Here is a 21,431-nt window from a genome sequence, read left to right as displayed (position 1 = left end):
GTGTCTCTGTTCTCTCACATTTTACTCTAAGAAGCAAAAAGAAATCTGGCCACAGATTCAGTAATTGGACTGGAAATCTTCTCAACTAAATATTTGAGTTCATTACTTACAAGTTCTATTCTCTATATAACTGCAGAACACAATTCTACTTAAGTTTTCTGCCACTGTAATCCCCTTTTTTTCCAGTTTCCAATAACATGTTGCTTATTTCCTTCTGAGTTTTCTTCAGTTCAGTTCAGTCGCTCAGTCATGTCCGACTCTTTGCGACCCCATGAACCGTAGCACTCCAGGCCTCCCTGTCCATCACCAACTCCCAGAGTCCACCCAAACCAATGTCCATTGAGTCCGTGATGCCATCCAACCATCTCATCCTCTGTCGTCCCCTTCGTCTCCTGCCCTCAATCTTTCCTAGCAACAGGATCTTTTCCAATGAGTCAGCTCTTTGCATCAGGTGGCCAAAGTATTGGAGTTTCAGCTTCAACATCAGTCCTTCCAGTGAACATCCAGGACTGATCTCCTTTAGGATGGACTGGTTGGATGTCCTTGCTGTCCAAGGGACTCTCAAGAGTCTTCTCCAGCACCACAGTTCCAAAGCATCAATTCTTCGGCAGTCAACTTTCTTTGTAGTCCAACTCTTACATCCATACATGACCACTGGAAAAACCATAGCCTTGACTGATGGACCTTTGTTGGCAAAGTAACGTCTCTGCTTTTTAATATGGTATCTAGGTTGGTCATAACTTTCCTTCCAAGGAGTAAGTGTCTTTTAATTTCATGGCTGCAATCACCATCAGCAGTGATTTTGGAGCCCAGAAAAATAAAGTCAGCCACTGTTTCCACTGTTTCCCCATCTGTTTGCCATGAAGTGATGGGACTGGATGCCATGATCCTTGTTTTCTGAATGTTGAGCCTTAAGCCAACTTTTTCACTCTCCTCTTTCACTTTCATCAAGAGGCTCTTTAGTTCTTCTTCACTTTCTGCCATAAGGGTGGTGTCATCTGCATATCTGAGGTTATGGATATTTCTCCCGGCAATCTTGATTCCAGCTTGTGCTTCCTCCAGCCCAGTGTTTCTCATGAGGTACTCTGCACAGCAAGGTGATTAACATACATATTTTTACTAATCAGCTGTCAAGGTAATTTAGACATTTCCTGAACATTTTTCCAGGCTTAATCCGTTGCCCAAATCCAAGATCACTTCTACATTTTAAGGATTTATTACAGCACTGCTGTACTTCCAGTACCAAAATCTGTATTAGATTTCTATGGCTTTTGTAAAAAATTACTACAAGCCTAGTGAGTTAAACAATGGAAATTTGTCTTACAGTTCTGGACATCAGAAGTCCGAAATGGTTCTCAGTGACATAAAACAGAGGCGTTAGCAAAACTGCATTTCTTTCTGGAGCCCCCTCCCCCATCTTTTTAATTTATTTATTTATTTTAATTGGATGCTAATTACTTTATAATATTGTAGTGGTTTTTGCCATACATTCACATGAATCAGCCATGGGTGTACATGTGTTCCCCATCCTGAACCTCCCTCACTCCTCCCTGCCCATCTCATCCCTCAGGTTCATCCCAGTGCCTGACAAAGAATTAATCTCAAAAATGTACAAGCAACCCCATCTTTTTTTTTTTTTTCTTTTTTTCTTAGTATCTTGAAACCATCTGATTTTTTTTGGCTCATGGCCCTTTTCTGTTTTCAAAGCCAGCCATGGCTGGTCTAGTGTTTCTCATATTGCATCATCTGAAACTGACTCGACTGGTTCCTTCTTCCACATTTTAAGACTCTGTGACTACGTTGGACCCATCCATATAATCCAGAAAAATTTTCCTTTTTTAAGATCAGATGACTAGTAACTTTACTTCTATATGGTACCTTAATTCCCTTTTGTCATGTAACTTAAAGATATTCACAGTTTCCAAGGATTGGGGTATGGACAATCCTTGGGAGGCCATTTTCTGGCTATGAGCATAGCCTCTGCAGTCTATTCCTTCTTGGTTTCTTAAATTCCTTATAACTCAGTATCTTCATGCATAAAATAGGAGAATAAAAGTAGTTTCTTCAAGGATGTTTTAAAGATTAAATGAGATAATGTAGCTTAAAGTGTTTAACACAGTACTTAGTACAAAATAAGCACTCAGGAAGTATTAGCATCTACAGTTACTATTATTTTAGAAGGACCTAAGGGAGATAGAATGACTAAATTTACAATATGAAAAGATTCATATTTTTCATCCTAAAATATGTCATCCCCCAATTGTAATGGAAGACTATTTCATTTTTAGATTTTAGGTTGTTCCAAAAAGACTTTGGCATTTATAAAACATAAAAGATATAATGTTACAATTTTAAGTAGAGAAAATTGTCTTTTTTCCTCCAAAGTAGTACAAGTTTTTTATTGAGTAGAAGGTGAAAAAAGTCACATATATCTAGGTTTGAGATGCTACAAGGAAAATGTTAGTGTAAAAGTTCTTCACAAATGAGGCTTTCCTGTTTAATAATCCATACTGCAGCAAAATTGGTTGTTTTCTTATTTCCTTTAAATGAGCCCATGTTTGATGTTTGACAATTACCATTTGATTTTTTAATAACTGAAAACCTATTGTGCTGAGTAATTGCCAGCCTGCTGAGTCTGGTAAATGAATTTCTGATATGAAAATGAGATTAATAATTTAACTGTGATTTAGACATTATAAGCTTTGGATTTAGATCACATGTCTTATACCAGGGACCTCTGTTAAAAACAGAACTTGTATTTCATTGAAATAATAAAATAGTTTAAAGTCTCCTTAACATTTCCTTGTATCAAGTTATAAAAAGACAGTTATGACAAAGATGATCTTGTGATTTTAATGGGAAGTTTAGAATATATGTAGTCTCAAGTTTCGGAGAGGACCACCTAAGACCCTGTATATACTTTAATCTTGTCAGCGACCCCACCCTTTTGAAACTTTGCAGAAGGAATGAAGATTGTTACTGCCTTGATCCTTATCTCATAAACCTGCCTGACTATATAACCTCTCCCTATTCACTGTGGCGGCGCAGTGGACAGTTCTTGAGTGTCTAGCCTACTGTGTTCCCCTTTTGCCAGGCAAAGTAATGAAACCACTCTTTCTTTCTCCTCCATTAAAAAAAAAGAATATATGTAGTTCTTACCTTTTATGAACCCTATATCCTGAACTATCAAGCAGAGACCCAGGTAATATAATGTAATCATAAATATGCTCCTTTAAAAGGGTTTGTGTTATCTGATCAATAATCCAAAACCTGTCTTAGTTGATGAGAAGTTTGGTCTCTGTGACATCTCAGAAGCAAAAATAATTAAAGATGTTACCTAGTATATTCAGTTCAGTTCAGTCACTCATTCGTGTCCGACTCTTTGCGACCTTATGAACTGCAGCACGCCAGGCCTCCCTGTCCGTCACCAACTCCTGGAGTTTACCCAAACACATGTTCATTGAGTCGGTGATGCCATCTAACCATCTCATCCTCTGTCATCGCCTTCTCCTCCTGCCTTCAATCTTTCCCAACATTAGGGTCTTTTCAAATGGGTCAGCTCTTTGCACAGTTAAATAAGATTTATTCCTAATTTTAAGTATATACTTTAAAACAACCTCAAACGTATACCTGAAGGCAAATAATTGCTTAAAACTTTGCAATGTTCATAAAACTTATTTCTACTTATATCCATTTTGGATCCTCTTCAGTTCAGTCGCTCAGTCCTGTCTGACTGTTTGCGACCCCATGGACTGTAGCCTGCCAGCCTTCTCTGTCCATGGAATTCTCAAGGCAAGAATACTGGAGTGGGTTGCCATTTCCTTCTCCTTTAGTTTTTACTAGAAAAAAATTAATCTGATATGGAGATGAATTTATTTTTAATTTAAAAATGTGAAATTACTACCTATCATGTGCTATGCTGGCTGGTATTACTACTAAGATATGATAGTTTATCACCTTCTTTTTTTCTTGAAGACTGTTTCCATTTACCTTTTTTAAAAGTGCTTTTGATTTATATAAATACAATATTTTTATTCATTCTTCTGAGTTATAATTATTTGCCTATTGAAGTTATTTATATAAGTAATGTTGCTTACTGATAACTCAGGGAAATTCAAATTATATTTTTAAAATTGAAGTTTGGATATTTGAAAGCTTGATTTAACAGCTGTTTCTCAGACAAGATATTTGCTTACGCTGCATGTTTTACCTACTGAAGTAACTGGTCAGTCTCTTACAAGGGAACTATGCCTCTTGATCTGAAATTGTAACAAGATTTGCTGTAAGAAACAAGACATGGAATATACTTAAATATGCCCCATAAAGTAAGTACTGACATTAAGTTTTCCGTGACAGAATTAATTTTTATTGTCTATGGTCCTCCTCAACCTTACAAATTTTTCATTTATCAAAATTAATAAATATCACAAATAAACATTGCCATTTCACAGTGCTATCCAAGCCAAGTAATGTACTAAGAATATCAAAACAATTTATTTTCTAATCTCAGATATAAAGGAGGAAATGCCCCAAGTTTTTATGTCATCAATATTATTAATATACCATGGTATATTTTAGGTGTACTTTTCTTTGATCACTACAAATACTACCAGAATCCTCTTATTAACACAGCTTTTCAAAAATGTTTACACTTACCTGTTGTTGGTAGCCAGTTTCTTTTTTTTTTTTTTTCAATTTAATAAATTTATTTATTTTAGTTGGGGGCTAATTACTTTACAATATTGTAGTAGTTTTTGCCATACATTGACATGAATCAGCCATGGGTTTACATGTATTCCCCATCCTGAACCCCCCTCCACCTCCCTCCCCATCCCATCCCTCTGGGTCATCCCATTGCCCCAGCCCTAAGCATTTGTCTCATGCATCGAACATGGAATGGTGTTCTGTTTCACATATGATAATATACATGTTTCAATGCTATTGTCCCAGAACGTCCCCCCCTCACCTTCTCCCTCAGAGTCCATAAGATTGTTCTATGCATCTGTGTCTCTTATTCTGTCTCTCATATAGGGTTATCGTTACCATCTTTCAAATTCCAAATATATGCATTAGTATACTGTATTGATGTTTTTCTTTCTGGCTTACTTCACTCTGTATAATGGGCTCCAGTTTCATCCATCTCAATAGAACGATTCAAATGCATTTTTTTAATGGCTGAGTAATATTCCATTGTGTATATGTACCACAGCTTCCTTATCCATTCGTCTGCTGATGGACATCTAGGTTGCTTCCATGTCCTGGCTATTGTAAACAGTGCTGCGATGAACATTGGGGTACACGCGTCTCTTTCAATTCTGGTTTCCTCGGTGTGTATGCCCAGCAGTGGGATTGCTGGGTCATATGGCAGTTCTATTCCCAGTTTTTTAAGGAATCTCCCCACTGTTCTCCATAGTGGCTGTACTAGTTTGCATTCCCACCAACAGTGTAAGAGGGTTCCCTTTTCTCCACACCCTCTCCAGCATTTATTGCTTGTAGACTTTTGGATAGCAGCCATTCTGACTGGTGTGAAATGGTACCTCATTGTGGTTTTGATTTGCATTTCTCTAATAATGAGTGATGTTGAGCATCTTTTCATGTGTTTGTTAGCCATCTGTATGTCTTCTTTGGAGAAATGTCTGTTTAGTTCTTTGGCCCATTTTTTGATTGGGTCGTTTATTTTTCTGGAATTCAGCTGCAGGAGTTGCTTGTATATTTTTGAGATTAATTGTTTGTCTGTTGCTTCGTTTGCTATTATTTCCTCCCATTCTGAAGGCTGTCTTTTCACCTTGCTTATAGTTTCCTTTGTTGTGCAAAAGCTTTTAATTTTAATTAGGTCCCATTTGTTTATTTTTGCTTTTATTTCCAATATTCTGGGAGGTGGGTCATAGAGGATCCTGCTGTGATTTATGTCGGAGAGTGTTTTGCCTATGTTTTCCTCTAGGAGTTTTATAGTTTCTGGTCTTATGTTTAAATCTTTAATCCATTTTGAGTTTATTTTTGTGTATGGTGTTAGGAAGTGTTCTAGTTTCATTCTTTTACAAGTGGTTGACCAGTTTTCCCAGCACCACTTGTTAAAGAGATTGTCTTTTCTCCATTGTATATTCTTGCCTCCTTTGTCGAAGATAAGGTGTCCATAGGTGCGTGGGTTTATCTCTGGGCTTTCTATTTTGTTCCATTGATCTATATTTCTATCTTTGTGCCAGTACCATAGTGTCTTGATGACTGTGGTAACCAGTTTCTTAACTTTTATTTTACTTCTAATAAAATGGGAACCAGCTGACTGCCTATTAATTTACAAAGGACTTGGTTGAATATTTATAAAAATTAAAGCTCACAGAGAAGAAGTAAATTGTTTTATATTTTTTGAACAGTTTAAATTGCCTAATACAAACATTTGGATTAAGAATTAGTATATCATTTACAGATTTCCCAGGTGACACTAGTGGTAAAGAACCTGCCTGCCAATGCAGGAGACATAAGAGACGCGGGTTCCATCCCTGGGTGGGGAAGGTCCCCTGTAAGAGAGTACATGGCAAACCATTCCAATATTCTTGCCTGGAGAATCCCCTGAACAGAGGTGCCTGGTGGGCTACAGTCCAAAGGGTTACAAAGAGTCAGATGTGACTGAAGAGACTTGGCACAAGCACGCACGCATGTCATTTATAGATGCATGGGATCCATCACTGAATCAAATAAATGAAAATTCCTGTCCACATCGGTCTTACATGTGTGCAAAAAGGCATGTATAAAGCAAAATAAATAACTTCATTGTGTAGTATTTTGGTGGTGATAAAAATGGTATAAAGAAAAAAAGAAGGAAGATAGGGAGTAGTCTAAGTTTAGCAGAGTCAGAGAATGCCTCACTGAGAGGATGCCATTTGAACAAAACTGGAAGGAGGCAATGGAAATTAAGTTATGCAGATGTATGGGAAAGGATTCTTAAAGACAGGGCAAGTAAACAGTGCATTCCCTGTCTCTGCCCAGAAAATAGCAAAGGGGCCCATGTAGCTTGTGCCAAGTAGGTGAGAGTGGGGAGAGTTGTCAGAGACTAGGCCACATAGATACCTGGGAGTAGGTTTTTCGACCATTGTTCTGGCTTCAGCTTTTACTTAAGGTAGAGAGTCATTGGAGGTTCGCAATGATGGAGGGCATGATCTGACTTATGTTTCAGCAGGCTCACTCTCCTGGATTGATGTGGCAAGGACTGAAGCAAGGAAAGCAATGAGAAGACTATAACATTAACCTGGGCAGGAGATAATGGAGTTGTGGACTGGAGAGATTATGGAAGAGATAGTGAGGGCTCATTTCTGAATGTATCTTAAAGTTAGAACCGATAGAATTTGCTGATGTAGTAAATACAAAGCACAAGGAGCTGAGGAGCGCCTTAGGGTTTTATCTAGAACAACTAGGACAGAGTTGCCACTAAGACACAGAAGACAACAAGACAAGCAAGTTTGGAGAGAATGAAAAATAGGAATTTGAACTTGGACGTGTTAAGTTTGAGATGTATATCAGACATCCACGGAGAGATATTGAGTGAATAGTTGTGTATAAGTATGAAATCCTGAGGAAAAAATCTGGAGATAAAAACTTAAAAGTCATCAGGACATATACATGCATGATAAAAAAAAATAAAAGACATAAAATGAATCACCAAGGGGTGAATACACATAGAGAGAAAAGACATCCAAGAACTGGGTCAGGGACCAACACTTCTTTGAAAGAGGGGAAGCACAGTATTAAATGTGCCTTTGCATAAAAGCATTTTTCTGGGTAGCGGTAGCACTCACTGAAGCTGTTTATTTATAGGGTCTTATGAAACTTGCCTGTCCTTTGGTATCTGTATTGATATCAAACTGTATGCTTTGTAAAAAGCAACTACTTTCCAGGAACTAGAAATAATAGCTATTGAATAAGTTATTGTAGGAATGCTATGCCAAAGTTGTTTTCTCACATTCAGTTTTGAAATAAAAGTGTTTTTCTGTTGACAGTCTACTAATAATATTACTTGGCAAACTGGACTGTTAACGGTTTTAATTAGTAGGAATGAAGAGTTAATTACATTCTTAATCAAGTGGTTTGAACACAAATAAAAAATGTAACTGTGCTTTATAATAAAAAATAATCAGTTGTTTAAAACAAAATTGATTTGGAAGATCCTGTTAAGCCATACCACATTCATGTTTTAAAGGTAAAAACAAATGTATTGATCATTTATACTAGAAATATTTATATCATATCTACTGTGAGAAAGGTCTATTCTAGGTTTAAAACTGTGCAGGAAAAAGGAATGAATAAAGTAAATATTAGTAAATTATTAATAGATGAAAAGTAAGAGTAAAACAAAATTATAATCACTAGAAAAAATATAAATAAATAATGTGGTTTCTGAAAAGAGAAAGAGTTTTTTAGCATAAAAGCGGTGGGAAAATAGCAAAGAAATAGAATAATTTTGACAAGATTTTTAAACTAAAATGAAGAGTTATTAATATACTGGTAGTATATTGGAGTGTAAATTAGTATATTTCTGGAAGCACTTTGAAACTATGTTGAATTTACTGTTTTAAATTTGTGTTTATACTTTTTGAACTAATATTTTTATTTTGAGTCATCTATCCTAAAGAAATAACCAGAATTTGGAAAAATACTTTTTCAAATAAATCCAAAAATGTTACACCAACACATTTAGAACATAAACACATAATTGGCAATTTCCTTATTGACATACTTCCCATCATAGATTTTTTCCTCAAGTTATTTAAAAATGTTGCCTTATATTGCTGTGAACCTTTTATAAGAGATTATGGTTCAGTAATATTTAGAGCAGCTCAGTATATAACATTCTAAGGAAATAAATTAGATTGATGACTCTTGAATTAAAATGCTTGAATATGGTGAAAAATAGTCACATAATTATATTATTTCAAAATGTTTGTGTAGCTAGCTAGTGTCAGCTGGTCAAGAAAGTCTTCTTCAGAGCTTATCCATGGAGAAATCTTATTTGTTTACTCAAATATATTCTTTTTTTTAAATTCTCCAATTGGAATAAATGTCACAGAAGTATTTTAATCATGATGATATAATAAATTTCCAAGAGCTATCTGAAAACGTAAAGGTATTTGGAGGCTATGATGTAATTGCTATATTCCAAATAAAATTATATTTTGAGAGAGAATTCTAAAAATATTTAGAATCATGCCCATTTCCCTTCTCAAACCTTTCTCACTATGCCCTCGTTTTAGTAGGTTTTATCTGAACTGTGCTTAACAGATGCTCCATCTGTGTCTGCTAAATAAATGGATGAATGAACATGTGGGTGTTTGCTGATCTTTAAGATTCAGTCTCATCTTCTCAAGCAAAGAGACTTGTTGTATCTCAGTCAAATTACCTCACACCTGCCAAAAGAGAGATTAGTCTTATAGACATTATCATCTGAAACTCTTTTATTTTTTCTTTCTGGTGGAAAATCTTTCCAAAGAAATTGAATTAATTATAGTGAAATTTTGTGACCAAAAGGTAAAAACATTATTATTGTGCATTGAAAGTTTTCACATAGATTCTTTTACATTTTAGTAGGGTAGTGAATACCACTCATGTTTCCCAATATTTGGTTCTCGTTTGTTTCTGGGTTTGAGGAAGTCTATACTTCCATACCTTTGACATTAATCATGGCCATATAACTAGTTCTGACAAATTAAATATGAGGGGAGATGTATATCATCAGCAGTAAATACTGGTGCCCAACTATCCAACTCATTCTTCCCTTCTTGCAAAAAACCAAAACTTTTCTTATGGTATAGAGTGACTACATGGAAAAGGGCCCATCATCAACCCGTGTTTGCCATGTACAGAGAGCAAGAAATTTTATTTTAAGACATAGAAATTTTGTCATTTATGCATAGCCACAGTACAACCTAACTTGTTTGCTTCAGAATACCTCTGGTCAGTCTGTAGATACAGGAACTTTCTTCAAGACCATGTGTACATTCACTAACGGGAAAAAAAAAACAAGCAGATTGGCATTCATGATATGCTTCATCTGCTTGACTTAAAAGTGGAACAGTTTATTGATACGTGTTTAAAGGATTCATTGCATCAAATCATATTTTCCCTTTCTTTTTCCCTGTAGAAGCCTACTAGTGGTAGACACTATAGAAATTCAAGATCTCTGGGGATTTCCCTGGAGGTCCAATAGTTAATACTCCACATTTCCATTTTTAGGGAATGTGGGTTCAATCTCTGGTCAGGGAATTAAGATCCTATATGTCACATGGCATAACCAAAATTTTTTTTTCTAAAGTAAAAATAAAAAGAAATTCAAGAGCCCTGGAGATACAGAATCAGTCTCTGTCAAAAGGGTTAAATTCAGCTGCATGAAACGGAAATTAAAAAAAAAAAAAGATTTCCATAAGCATGGAGAAGTTTATTTTTTTATGTAAAAGAAGCTGAGCATGAAATCTAGGTCCAGGATGGAAGATCCATAGTGTCTTCAGGAATCCTGGTTCAAGTCTGTTCTGTTCTGCCTTTCTTAGTTTAAGGTTGTATCTTCAAGATCACCATGTTGGCCTAGGATAGCTACTATAACTTGAGTCATTGCACTGGCACCAAGACTTGAAGCTGGAGAAAAAGGAAAAATGACAGAATAGCCCAACCAGCTTTCTTCAGTCAGCCTTCATGGTTCATCCAGGAAATTCCTCACAACACTGTTGTATCTCATTGGCCAGAACTTGGTCCTGTGAATTTACTGACCTGCAAATGCAGCCTGGAAATACAGTCTTTTAGGTAGAATTACGGAGAAGGCAATGGCAAAGCACTCCAGTACTCTTGCCTGGAAAATCCCATGGACGGAGGAGCCTGGTAGGCTGCAGTCCAAGGGGTCGCGAAGAGACGGACATGACTGAGCGACTTCACTTTCACTTTTCACTTTCATGCATTGGAGAAGGAAATGGCAACCCTCTCCAGTGTTCTTGCCTGGAGAATCTCATGGACGGTGGAGCCTGGTGGGCTGCCGTCTATGGGGTCGCACAGAGTTGGACACGACTGAAGTGACTTAGCAGCAGCAGCAGTAGCAGCAGGTAGAATTAGGAGGGAGATGAATATTTTGTGGTTGCTATGATCTGTGCCACACTCCTTGCCAAAGATTCTAGTCTATGTTGGCTATAATAATTTTCTATGTAAATAGTCTTTTAATGTCTTAAAATCTAACTTATATTCCTGCTCATCCTTCATATGCATATTAATATTATTGTCTTAAATGTTATACCTTTTTCTCTTTTCTCAATACTTCAGTGATCCTTTTTTGATTCCAATTCCTTTTGGCACCTATTACAACTTGAAACTGCCATATTGAAATGATACCATTCCCTCCTGCTTCTCATCTTTGTTTTCTGATTATACATTTCCTTTGGTTTTAATTTACTATCTTACACAGTATTTTCTGTAGCTCAATACTTGGTCTTTGAGGAAATCCTGCATTAAGTACACAACTGAGTTTTTCATTGTTATTCTGAAAAGGTAAGTTTATCTATCGTGTTTGAAGGTACCCCACCAATAGAAGGTATCTAATGCTGGGTTTAAGTCAGTATAACATATCAGGACATATTTCTTTTTGTTATGTTAACAGCTTCTATCAAAATAGAAAATGACAGAATACCTAGTGTTTAAGTATATATTGATTGGTTTTAACTTATACTCTTTCATGTAAAGAGATTATAATTTATCATAAGAATTGAGTTTTTGCTGGTAATTTGACACAGAACAAATGTAATATGTGTAACTAATATTTATGTAATTTATATGCAAGGCAAGTTCCAGAAGGTTGTGAAAATTTTAACTTGAAATATTTATTCTTTGATTTCTCAAAAACCACGATACATTCATTTTATATTTTAAGGCATGAGCTTTTATGAGTGCCTTACACAGCAATACAGTTATTCAGATATTCAGATTCATACTCCTTTGACATTACTGAAATGAGAGTATCTAAATGTGGATTAAATTGGCATTGATAGATCTTCTGTGTGTAGTTGAGCCTTGGATGTTATGTGCACAATTCCCTTAAAAGGTCCTCCCTACAGGTGACTCATTGCTGACTCTCAAGTTCAACAGGAACTTCAGATTAACCAGATACTTGACTTCAGTCAGCAGATAAAATTAGGATGTGTATATAGGCGAAACTTTTCTGGGAACAATATCTTTCTTGCCTCACACTTATCAGCACAGCCTCAGGTAGGTACCTCTCCTATTGCTGCAATAGCCTTTATTTTTCTCTTTATCAAAAAACACTGATAACATTCTAATTATTAATTTGTTTACATGTTCCCTATTCTGTGGACCTCCTTTGATAAAATATTTCTCATTAACTCTTGTATTTTAGACTGCCACTTCCCTGGTGGCTCAGTGGTAAAGAATCTGCCTGCAGTGGAGGTGATGCAGGTTTGATCCCTGGGTCGGGAAGATCCCCTGGAGAAGGAAATGGCAACCCACTCCAGTACCCTTGCCTGGAAAATCCCATAGACACAGGAGCCTGGTGGGCTACAGTCCATGGAGTCACAAAGAGTCGGACACGAGTTAGTCACTAAACAACAACAATAACAACACCTATTACATATTACATTTCAAAGAGATTATGAAACATATATTATTGAAGGTGAAGTGAAGTCGCTCAGTCGTGTCCGACTCTTTGCGACCCCGTGGACTGTATGTAGTCTACCACGTTGCTCCGTCTGTGGGATTTTCCAGGCAAGAATACTGGAATGGGTTGCCATTTCCTTCTCCAGGAGATCTTCCCCACCCAGGGATTGAACCTGGGTCTTCCGCTTGGTAGTCAGATGCTTTACCATCTGAGCCACCAGGGAAGTCATTATTGAGGTAACATTGATTTGTTTTCTGTTACTCTCCCAACTTAAATATTACTCACATATTTTCCAGTTGATTTTATACGGTGAAAGATCTTTAAAATAGAAAAGATTCATTGACCTCTCCAGTAATATGCATTGTCACTATGTTCACTTGGGGTTCATATTACTAACTTTTATGAAGTGGAGAAAAATCTTGTGTCACATAGGAAAAGTGTTGTTACCCATAGCTGTCTAACAAAAGATTTTTCCTCTTTTTTTTTTGGCCACACTGCATTGAACCCAGGCCCTGTGCTGAGTTTTAACAACTGTACCACCAAGGAATTCGCAGAAATGTATTTTCCCAGCACTACTGTCTCCTGAAGATTCTGAAGATTACTCAGTTAAATATTTTCCTGTAGGATCTACTATGAAACAAGCTAGTTTAAATGGCCTAGAGTTAAACTCAACAACTGGGTGAAGTGACAGCCAGGAGGGCAATAGTAGATTTGGTCATTGCTTTTACTAGAAGATAAAAGAGAAAAATGACAGTCAGAAGTCTTACCCAAATTCAAAGGTTCTGTCCTGTCAAGCAGAAAATGAGTACCATGGGTATATGGTATAACTCTTAAAAGAGCACATTGTCACTGGTGGGCCTGCAAAGGAAATAAATTAATAGTTAAAGCAAGTGCCTAAAATACAGCTGAATGATAAAAAGACAATAATTTCTTAGTATGGGTAAGAAAAGACTATGAAAGAAAGGGAACACAAGATCCTTCACGTCCATTACAGGAAATATTTATTTGTCTTCCTCTTATTTGTGAAAATGGTTTGTTGAAATTTAAAAAATCCATTTAGCAGTTTATATTTTGAATGTTACCAGTGAAAAGAATCGCGTGTAAAGTAGACCCAGACAATGTTTCATAGAAAAATCAGGCTCCCCAATGCCACATTTTATAAAAGTAATTGTTCTTTGAATAAGAAAAGGCAAAAATAAATATGAACCTTTTTTCTGCAAGTTTTTTCTGATTTCTCCTTTCCAACCATTTGTGCTATTTGTACAAATACAAATTGGGATTTGCAAACATTGTGACTGGATTACTGCATTTGCTAATTATGCAACAGAAGTTCATTGATGCCTACCCTGTATAAAGCACAGTGCTAGATACTGCATATACAAGTATTTAAGACAGGGAACAGTGAATAGCAAATAGGTCTTCAGTGAACTGACAACACATTAACATATCAGTTAAAGAATTTTACAGATGGTGATTCTATAGTGCATTAATTTTAAAGCATGTTTTAAAAACTTTGTATCAAAGGTAATCATGAAATATATAATGTCTACTAGTTTCTGAATAAATTATTTTGTAAAATCACTTTTTGTGCCACAAATTGTGTTTATCTATATCAGTAGTAATTATATCAGTAGTTCTCTGGAAGAGGAAATAGCAACCCACTCCAGTATTCTTGCCTGGATAATCCCACAGACAGGTGTTTGCCAGGTTGCAGTCCATAGGGGTCACCAAGAGTTGGACATGACAGATTGACTAACCATGCACACATATAAGTAGTTCATATAATCCTCATTTACTTCTAATTAATTATACATATGGCTGTATAATGAAATTTGTGAATTGAATATGCTTTATTTGAATGGCTGTAGCAGATCTAAGTAATACTTTAGGTGATTTAGGATCACTCGTCCATATACTTTTTTACATTTCATGATTAAATCTAATTTTTTGTATCCCTAAAGTAAATATTTTCACTTGTAGGAACACCACTCACTTGTACGGAGTCAATCCATATACCAGAAACAAATCCTGCTGTTTGCCAGGGTGCATATGTAATCTTACTACTGACTAGAAACATTCCTGAAATGAACTGTCTTCCATAGGTTTTGACTCTCCTCACTTTGTTTCCATTTCAGTCCATTTATTCTTCTGTTTATGCCCTTTGTCTTTTATCAGCTTACCATCTCTCCTGAAAGATAATAAACCCAGAAACCAGGCAAGACCACTACTCAACAGGAAAAGAAAAAGATAACATTAAATTGTAAAGAGCGAGAGGAAGTATATATTTTGTGTGTGAAGGAACATATCAGTTTCCATGTAATCCTGTTGCTAAGAAAGCTAAGAGTGAAAAAGAACTGAGTCCAACAGCTTCTCAGAGCAGCTCTATTGGTGATAATGTGATAACACATCCATTTTTATTGGCAAGATTGCAGTGTATGAGTTCAGAGAAATTAAACATCTTAACTTTTTATATTGCCTTGTCAGCTGGAGATGAACAGGGATGTGAGGCATGATGAATTTTAGATTTGTTGAGTGAGAGCTCAACTCTAACAGGAATCAGCTATGGTCTAGAAGCAAGGCTCAACGGTTAAGGTGGTTCCCATTCATAGAGTGTTGGTGGCTGTAGTGAGTACAGCAGTAAACAATGGCCGTGAACAAGAAGCGTGTGGCACCTGGCACTTTACTGGTAGAGAAAATGCAGTGGTCCTGCATCAGGGCAGAGTGACTTCCTGTTTCTGACTTTGATGTGTCAATGAGGACGTGGTGTCAGAGAGGGCAAGGAAGAGTCTCCCTGGTTGCTGTTTTTTTAGTCTTTCCCAACTCTTAACATCTTTCATATATGAAATGATATTCTGTACTTGAACCCAGATACCCTACACACTCAATGCACTTTCTACCATATTCTACTGATTCAGATTCTTTGGGTTTCAATCAACAGAAATTAATCATAGCAATTTGGCCAGAAAGCATATTTGGATACTGCGATATTTCACAAAAACCAAGAAAGAATGACCACATCAGAAACTAAGGCAGCTCTGAGATCCTCATGAATCTGCTCTCTAGACCACTGCCATCAACAGGCCTCAACCACCAAACTTTTCTGGTCTCTGTATCTCTCATTTCAAATATTCAGGTATCCTGGAGAAGAGTGTCTGATTGGTCTAGCTCTGGGCATAGTTCTGTCTCTGGACAATTCAGCTAATCTGAATTGCTGAGTTCAGTTCAGTCACTCAGTTGTGTCCAACTCTTTGCAACCCCATGAATCACAGCACGCCAGACCTCCCTGTCCATCACCAACTCCCGGAGTTTACCCAAACCCATGTCCATCTAGTTGGTGATGCCATCCAACCATCTCATCCTCTGTCGTCCCCTTCTCCTCCTGCCCTCAATCCTTCCCAGCATTAGGGTCTTTTCCAATGAGTCAACTCTTCGCATGAGGTGGCCAAAATATTGGAGTTTCAGCTTCAACATCAGTCCTTCCAATGAACACCCAGGACTGATCTCCTTTAGGATGGACTGGTTGGATCTTCTTGCAGTCCAAGGGACCCTCAAGCGTCTTCTCCAACACCACAGTTCAAAAGCATCAATTCTTCAGCGCTCAGCTTTCTTCACCGTCCAACTCTCACATCCATACATGACCACTGGAAAAACCATAGCCTTGACTAGATGGACCTTTGTTGGCAGAGTAATGTCTCTGCTTTTCAATATGCTATCTAGGTTGGTCATAACCTTCCTTCCAAGGAGTAAGCGTCTTTTAATTTCATGGCTGCAATCACCATCAGCAGTGATTCTGGATCCCAAAAAAATAAAGTCTGCCACTGTTTCCACTGTTTCCCCATCTATTTCCCATGAAGTGATGGGATCAGATTCCATGATCTTAGTTTTCTGAACTTTGAGCTTTAAGCCAACTTTTTCACTCTCCTCCTTCACCTTCATCAAGAGGCTCTTTAGTTCTTCTTCACTTTCTGCCATCAGGGTGGTGTCATCTGCATATCTGAGGTTATTGATATTTCTCCCGGCAATCTTGATTCCAGCTTGTGTTTCTTCCAGCCCAGTGTTTCTCATGATGTACTCTGCATAGAAGTTAAATAAGCAGGGTGACAATATACAGCCTTAGATGTACTCCTTCTCCTATTTGGAACCAGTCTGTTGTTGTTCCATGTCCAGTTCTAACTGTTGCTTCCTGACCTGCATACAGGTTTCTCAAGAGACAGATCAGATGGTCTGGTATTCCCGTCTCTTAAGAATTTTCCACAGTTTATTGTGATCCACACAGTCAAAGGCTTTCCATAGTCAATAAAGCAGAAATAGATGTTCTTCTGGAACTCTCTTGCTTTTTCGATGATCCACCGGATGTTGGCAATTTGATCTCTGGTTCCTCTGCCTTTTCTAAAACCAGCTTGAACATCTGGAAGTTCATGGTTCATGTATTGTTGAAGCCTGGCTTGGAGAATTTTGAGCATTACTTTACTAGCGAGAATTGCTGAAAGCTCATCTTTAATGGACACTTGGTAGGTGTGCCCTCTACATACCTTAAATACTCTGATCTGAAATCCAAAATAAACCGTAATCTTCAGATGATAATATTAAGATTGCATCTGAGCATAAAAGTTTTGGAGACTCTTATCACAAGAATTACAAAGTTTTATTGGTGCACCAACAGTAAAGTTAGGTCTTAGAAATAAAAAAAGTCAGTAATTTTTTTCTAAAAATGAAACCAAATGTAATAGAAAAGAGTTGGAATCAGAAATCTTGTTTTATTTCCCCACTTTGATTAAGATTTCAACAACTATTTACTATATGCTCATTACAAGCTGAGGAAGTTGCTCCTACTAACTAATTAATACCTTCGGCAATTTATTTACCTCTGTTGAGCTTCAGTTTATTCCTCTGTATATGAGAAGGATTTTTAGAACTCTGCTGAGATTCAAATGAGAGAACGTGAAAGACCATTGTAAACTGAAAAGCACTGTATTAATATCACTTGTTAAAAGTTCTTTGAAGGCAATGGCAACCCACTCCAGTACTCTTGTCTGGAAAATCCCATGGACGGAGGAGCCTGGTAGGCTGCAGTCCATGGGGTCGCTAGGAGTCGGACACGACTGAGCAACTTCACTTGCACTTTTCAGTCCCATGCATTGGAGAAGGAAACAGCAACCCACTCCAATATTCTTGCCTGGAGAATCCCAGGGATGGGAGAGCCTGGTGGGCTGCCATCTATGGGGTCGCACAGAGTCAGACACAACTGAAGTGACTTAGCAGCAGCAGCAGCACTTTATAATTCTACCTTAAAATTGACTGCTTGTCTGTAAACCATCTGGTAGATTTGAGTTTAATTTTATGGGTCTTGAGTGATTATCTCTAGTATCCACAAAAATCAACACTTGTGTTGAATGACAGTAGAAGGGCTAGCACAAATTAAAATACAAACAAAACAAAACAAAAAACACAGCAATGTGAAGAATACTGACAAGGAGCCAAAAACCATCAAGAAAAAAGACCAGGAGTGTGAGTAGCACCTTATCTTCCATACTCATGTCACAGCTCCTTGCCACCAGGCTCCATCTCTCGGTAGCTTGGCATCTCACTGACCCTTTTAAGTCAGTGAGATGTTCTCCTTAGGGCTTCCCTTTCTTCTTAGGGCTTCCCTGATAGCTCAGTTGGTAAAGAATCCACTTGAAATGCAGGAGACCCTGGTTTGATTCCTGGGTCGGGAAGATCCCCTGGAGAAGGGATAGGCTACCCAGTCCAGTATTCTTGGACTTCTCTTGTAGCTCAGCTGGTAAAGAATCTGCCCACAATGCAAGAGACCTGGGTTCGATCCCTGGGTTGGGAAGATACCCTGGAGAAGGGAAAGGCTACCCACTCCAGTATTCTGGCCTGGAGAATTCCATGGGCTGTGTAGTACCTGGGGTCGCAGAGTCGGACACGACTGAGAGAATTTCACTTTAACTTTTTCACTTTCATAGATACAGAAAGTAAAAAAGAGAGAGAGAGATGAAGCTAAAACTGCAGGGCCCACTCTAATTTATTTTTCCTAGTCCATTGATTTATTTTGTTCTTAGTTTAAATCCTAAGACTTTTGAAAACTATTGAAAAAATATAATCAAATAAGAGAGTCTGTAAGCTTGCCACCCAAAGAACATACTACACTATGGTAGTTGAACGTATATAGTTAATTGTTTTTGATAAGAATAAAATGAATAAAATTTTTCTAACTTTTCTAAAATATTTATTTACACTAAAAGTTGAATGCTTCTGATAAATATGGATAAAAGGATAAAGATAATTCACATGTATACTGATAAATTTAGAGAAAGAGTAAAAAGGAGAGAAATAATATTATTCTGTCCCAAAGTATTCTGATTCATTAATTTTATCATTTAATGGTTGTATTTAAAATGGTCATGGATATTTTGAGTCTGGGGACACCTTTGGGCTTTTTTTCAAGCATTTCTTTCAATGAGTATCTTCAAACCGCTTTTAAAATGAAATATATATTTTATTTTTATTCTAGTTTTTTTTAATTGTTAACTTAAAAAATGCACAGCATGAGAGTTACGAGCTAAGTTTTATTTGAGGCAAAATGAGGACTGCAGCCTGGGAGACAGCACCTCAGATAACTCTGAGGAACTGCCCCAAAGAGGCAGTGGGGAAGGTTGGTATATTTGTGATTTACATGCAGTCAAGCACATATTTTTCCAGAAGGTTTCTGCTAGTCTGGTGAAGCTTTCTGCTAGTCATAAGAAACAGCTGTCATCATGAACAATTTTAGTGCTTGTCTAGATAGGAGAAGATACAAGAATTGGGCTTGTAAAATCAACTCCTGAAAATATGTAACTGTCTGAAGACCTGTCCTGCCAGCTTTTTCGCAACCATCAAGTGCTTCATTTCTGCTCTACACTCTGAACTCCTTTCAAGGGGTGTTGAAAATCAGCAGTGCAGCAGCACGATTTAATCCTTGTAAAGATATTACTAGTTGGCAGGTGCCAATTGAAGCTGACAGAATGTTCATGACAGCTTTATTTACAACAACCAAATCTAGAATATCCGAAATGTTCTTCAACATTTAAAAGGGTCAATTAGTCGTACAGTATACAATGGAATCCACAGAGCAATTTAAAAAAAGAATTACTGATCCACTAATGAATGGATGAGTCTCACAGACATTATGCTAAGTGATAGCTACCATACACAAGAGTATATTCTGCTTAATTCCATTTTTATGAAGTTCAAGAACAAATAAACTCAAATAATGGTGACAGAATTCAAAAAACAGTGATTATCCTTGAAGGAATTACGGACTGAGAAGGAAACTTCTAGGGTGCTGGAGTCTTCTGTGTACATCTTACCTGGGATGTGGTTACACAGATGTGGTTTTTTGTTTGTTTAATCACTAAGTTCTATCTGACTGTGATCCTGTGGACTGTAGCCCACCAGGCTCCTCTGTCCATGGGATTTCCCAGGCAAGAATACTGGAGTGAGTTGCCATTTTCCTCACCAGTGTGTCTTCCTGATCCAGGAATTGAATTCGTGTCTCCTGCATTGGTAGGCGGATTCTTTACCACTGAGCCACCAGAGAAGCCCCAACTAAGTCATGTCTGACTCTTTTATGACCCCATGGACTGTAGCCCACCAAGCATGTGTAAAAATTCAATGAGTTGTACAGCTCAGATTGAGCTGAAACTTGTATTTTAATATCAGCAGTTTATAGTATTATTTAATACAATTACTTTTGTTACCAAAATAATATTAATGCTATCACAATATTGTCTTTTTTTTATTCAGAGTAATTTGAAATTTTCATTACTGGAAGGACTGTGCTAAAAATAGGGAGGTATCTTGGGACTTCCCTGGCAGTTCAGTGGCTAAAACTCCATGCTTCCAATGCAGGGGTTCAGTCTCTGTTTTGAAACTAATTTCCCACATGCTGTGCAGTGCAGCCAAAAAAAAATTGAAAGAAAAAAAATATTGCTTAAAAATAGATGTATTTTGCTTTCAAATTGTCTTTAAGTTAGATAAAGTACAAGAAAAAAGGTGGCTTGGGTATATAAGATAAATTGATTGTATGGGAAACATTAGAATAATTCTCTCTTTAAATTAACAAAATTTTAATAAAAATAATTCCTCCTCTCCAACTACTACAATTTTAAGTCTAAGAGGAAATTATTGATAGTTTTCTTTTGCTCAGTGAACTTTAGAAGAACTATTTTCACATATGGTATTACATAAAAATCATAAGATTTAGAAAGACAGAAATATTTTTGCTAGCTATAGCCACAAATGTCAAAGGTACAGAAAGTATTAGAGAAGTTCTATAGTATGGCATTTAAAAACTTCAGTTTGGGTGTCCAAAAAGCCAACAATAGCCACTTCCTAGTTCAGGCCCTTGTGAAAATTATCTGAACTTTCTAAGCCTTATTTATCTCATTTGTAAAATGTGGTAATAACACCTACCACCCAGGATTTTGGTGAGGATTGATGGGGATAATGTATGAAAACTCAAATGCCTAGAACAAAGCAACTCTTCAAAAATATTAACCAACTTTATCCTTATTATCAGAATTATTATTGTGTTTATTTTACCAAGGATAGTTACCGTTGGACTTGATATTCTAATGTTTCTCCTTTAATACACCCAGCTAGAATAATGTTGATGACTTTAAATTTGGTTTAATACTGCAAAAACAAAATATGAAACTGTCAGGATCATACCTTCTGCTATGTTTTAAAATTTATTAAACTACTCATACATATAGTTTTATGTTAGAATGAAAAGAGATTCTTATCCAGTAAT

The 21,431-nt window shown here is 36.9% G+C and overlaps 1 protein-coding gene and 1 non-coding gene across 7 annotated transcripts in view; one reads left to right on the top strand and one right to left on the bottom strand.

Annotated features, from left to right (window-relative positions):
* Positions 1-21,431, top strand: part of HTR1F (5-hydroxytryptamine receptor 1F) — a 125,056-nt gene that overhangs the window by 56,170 nt on the left and 47,455 nt on the right. Inside the window, exon 3 of one of the 6 annotated variants that reach the window (XR_014071472.1) lies at positions 13,144-14,215. The exons of the other annotated variants lie outside the window; for them this stretch is intronic. The gene's annotated coding sequence lies outside the window, so the exon portion shown is untranslated. Of the gene's footprint in view, positions 1-13,143; positions 14,216-21,431 lie in introns of those variants that run through there. 6 annotated transcript variants of the gene reach the window in all.
* Positions 12,786-12,857, bottom strand: TRNAG-ACC (transfer RNA glycine (anticodon ACC)). The gene has a single exon. It is a non-coding gene; the product is annotated as a tRNA-Gly (tRNA).

Source organism: Giraffa tippelskirchi, chromosome 2 (assembly GCF_054371585.1).
Source record: "Giraffa tippelskirchi isolate mGirTip1 chromosome 2, T2T-mGirTip1v1.2.pri, whole genome shotgun sequence".
Taxonomy (NCBI): domain Eukaryota; kingdom Metazoa; phylum Chordata; class Mammalia; order Artiodactyla; family Giraffidae; genus Giraffa; species Giraffa tippelskirchi.
Note: the sequence above shows the minus strand (reverse complement) of the source record. Positions and strands in the feature narration are given on the sequence as shown.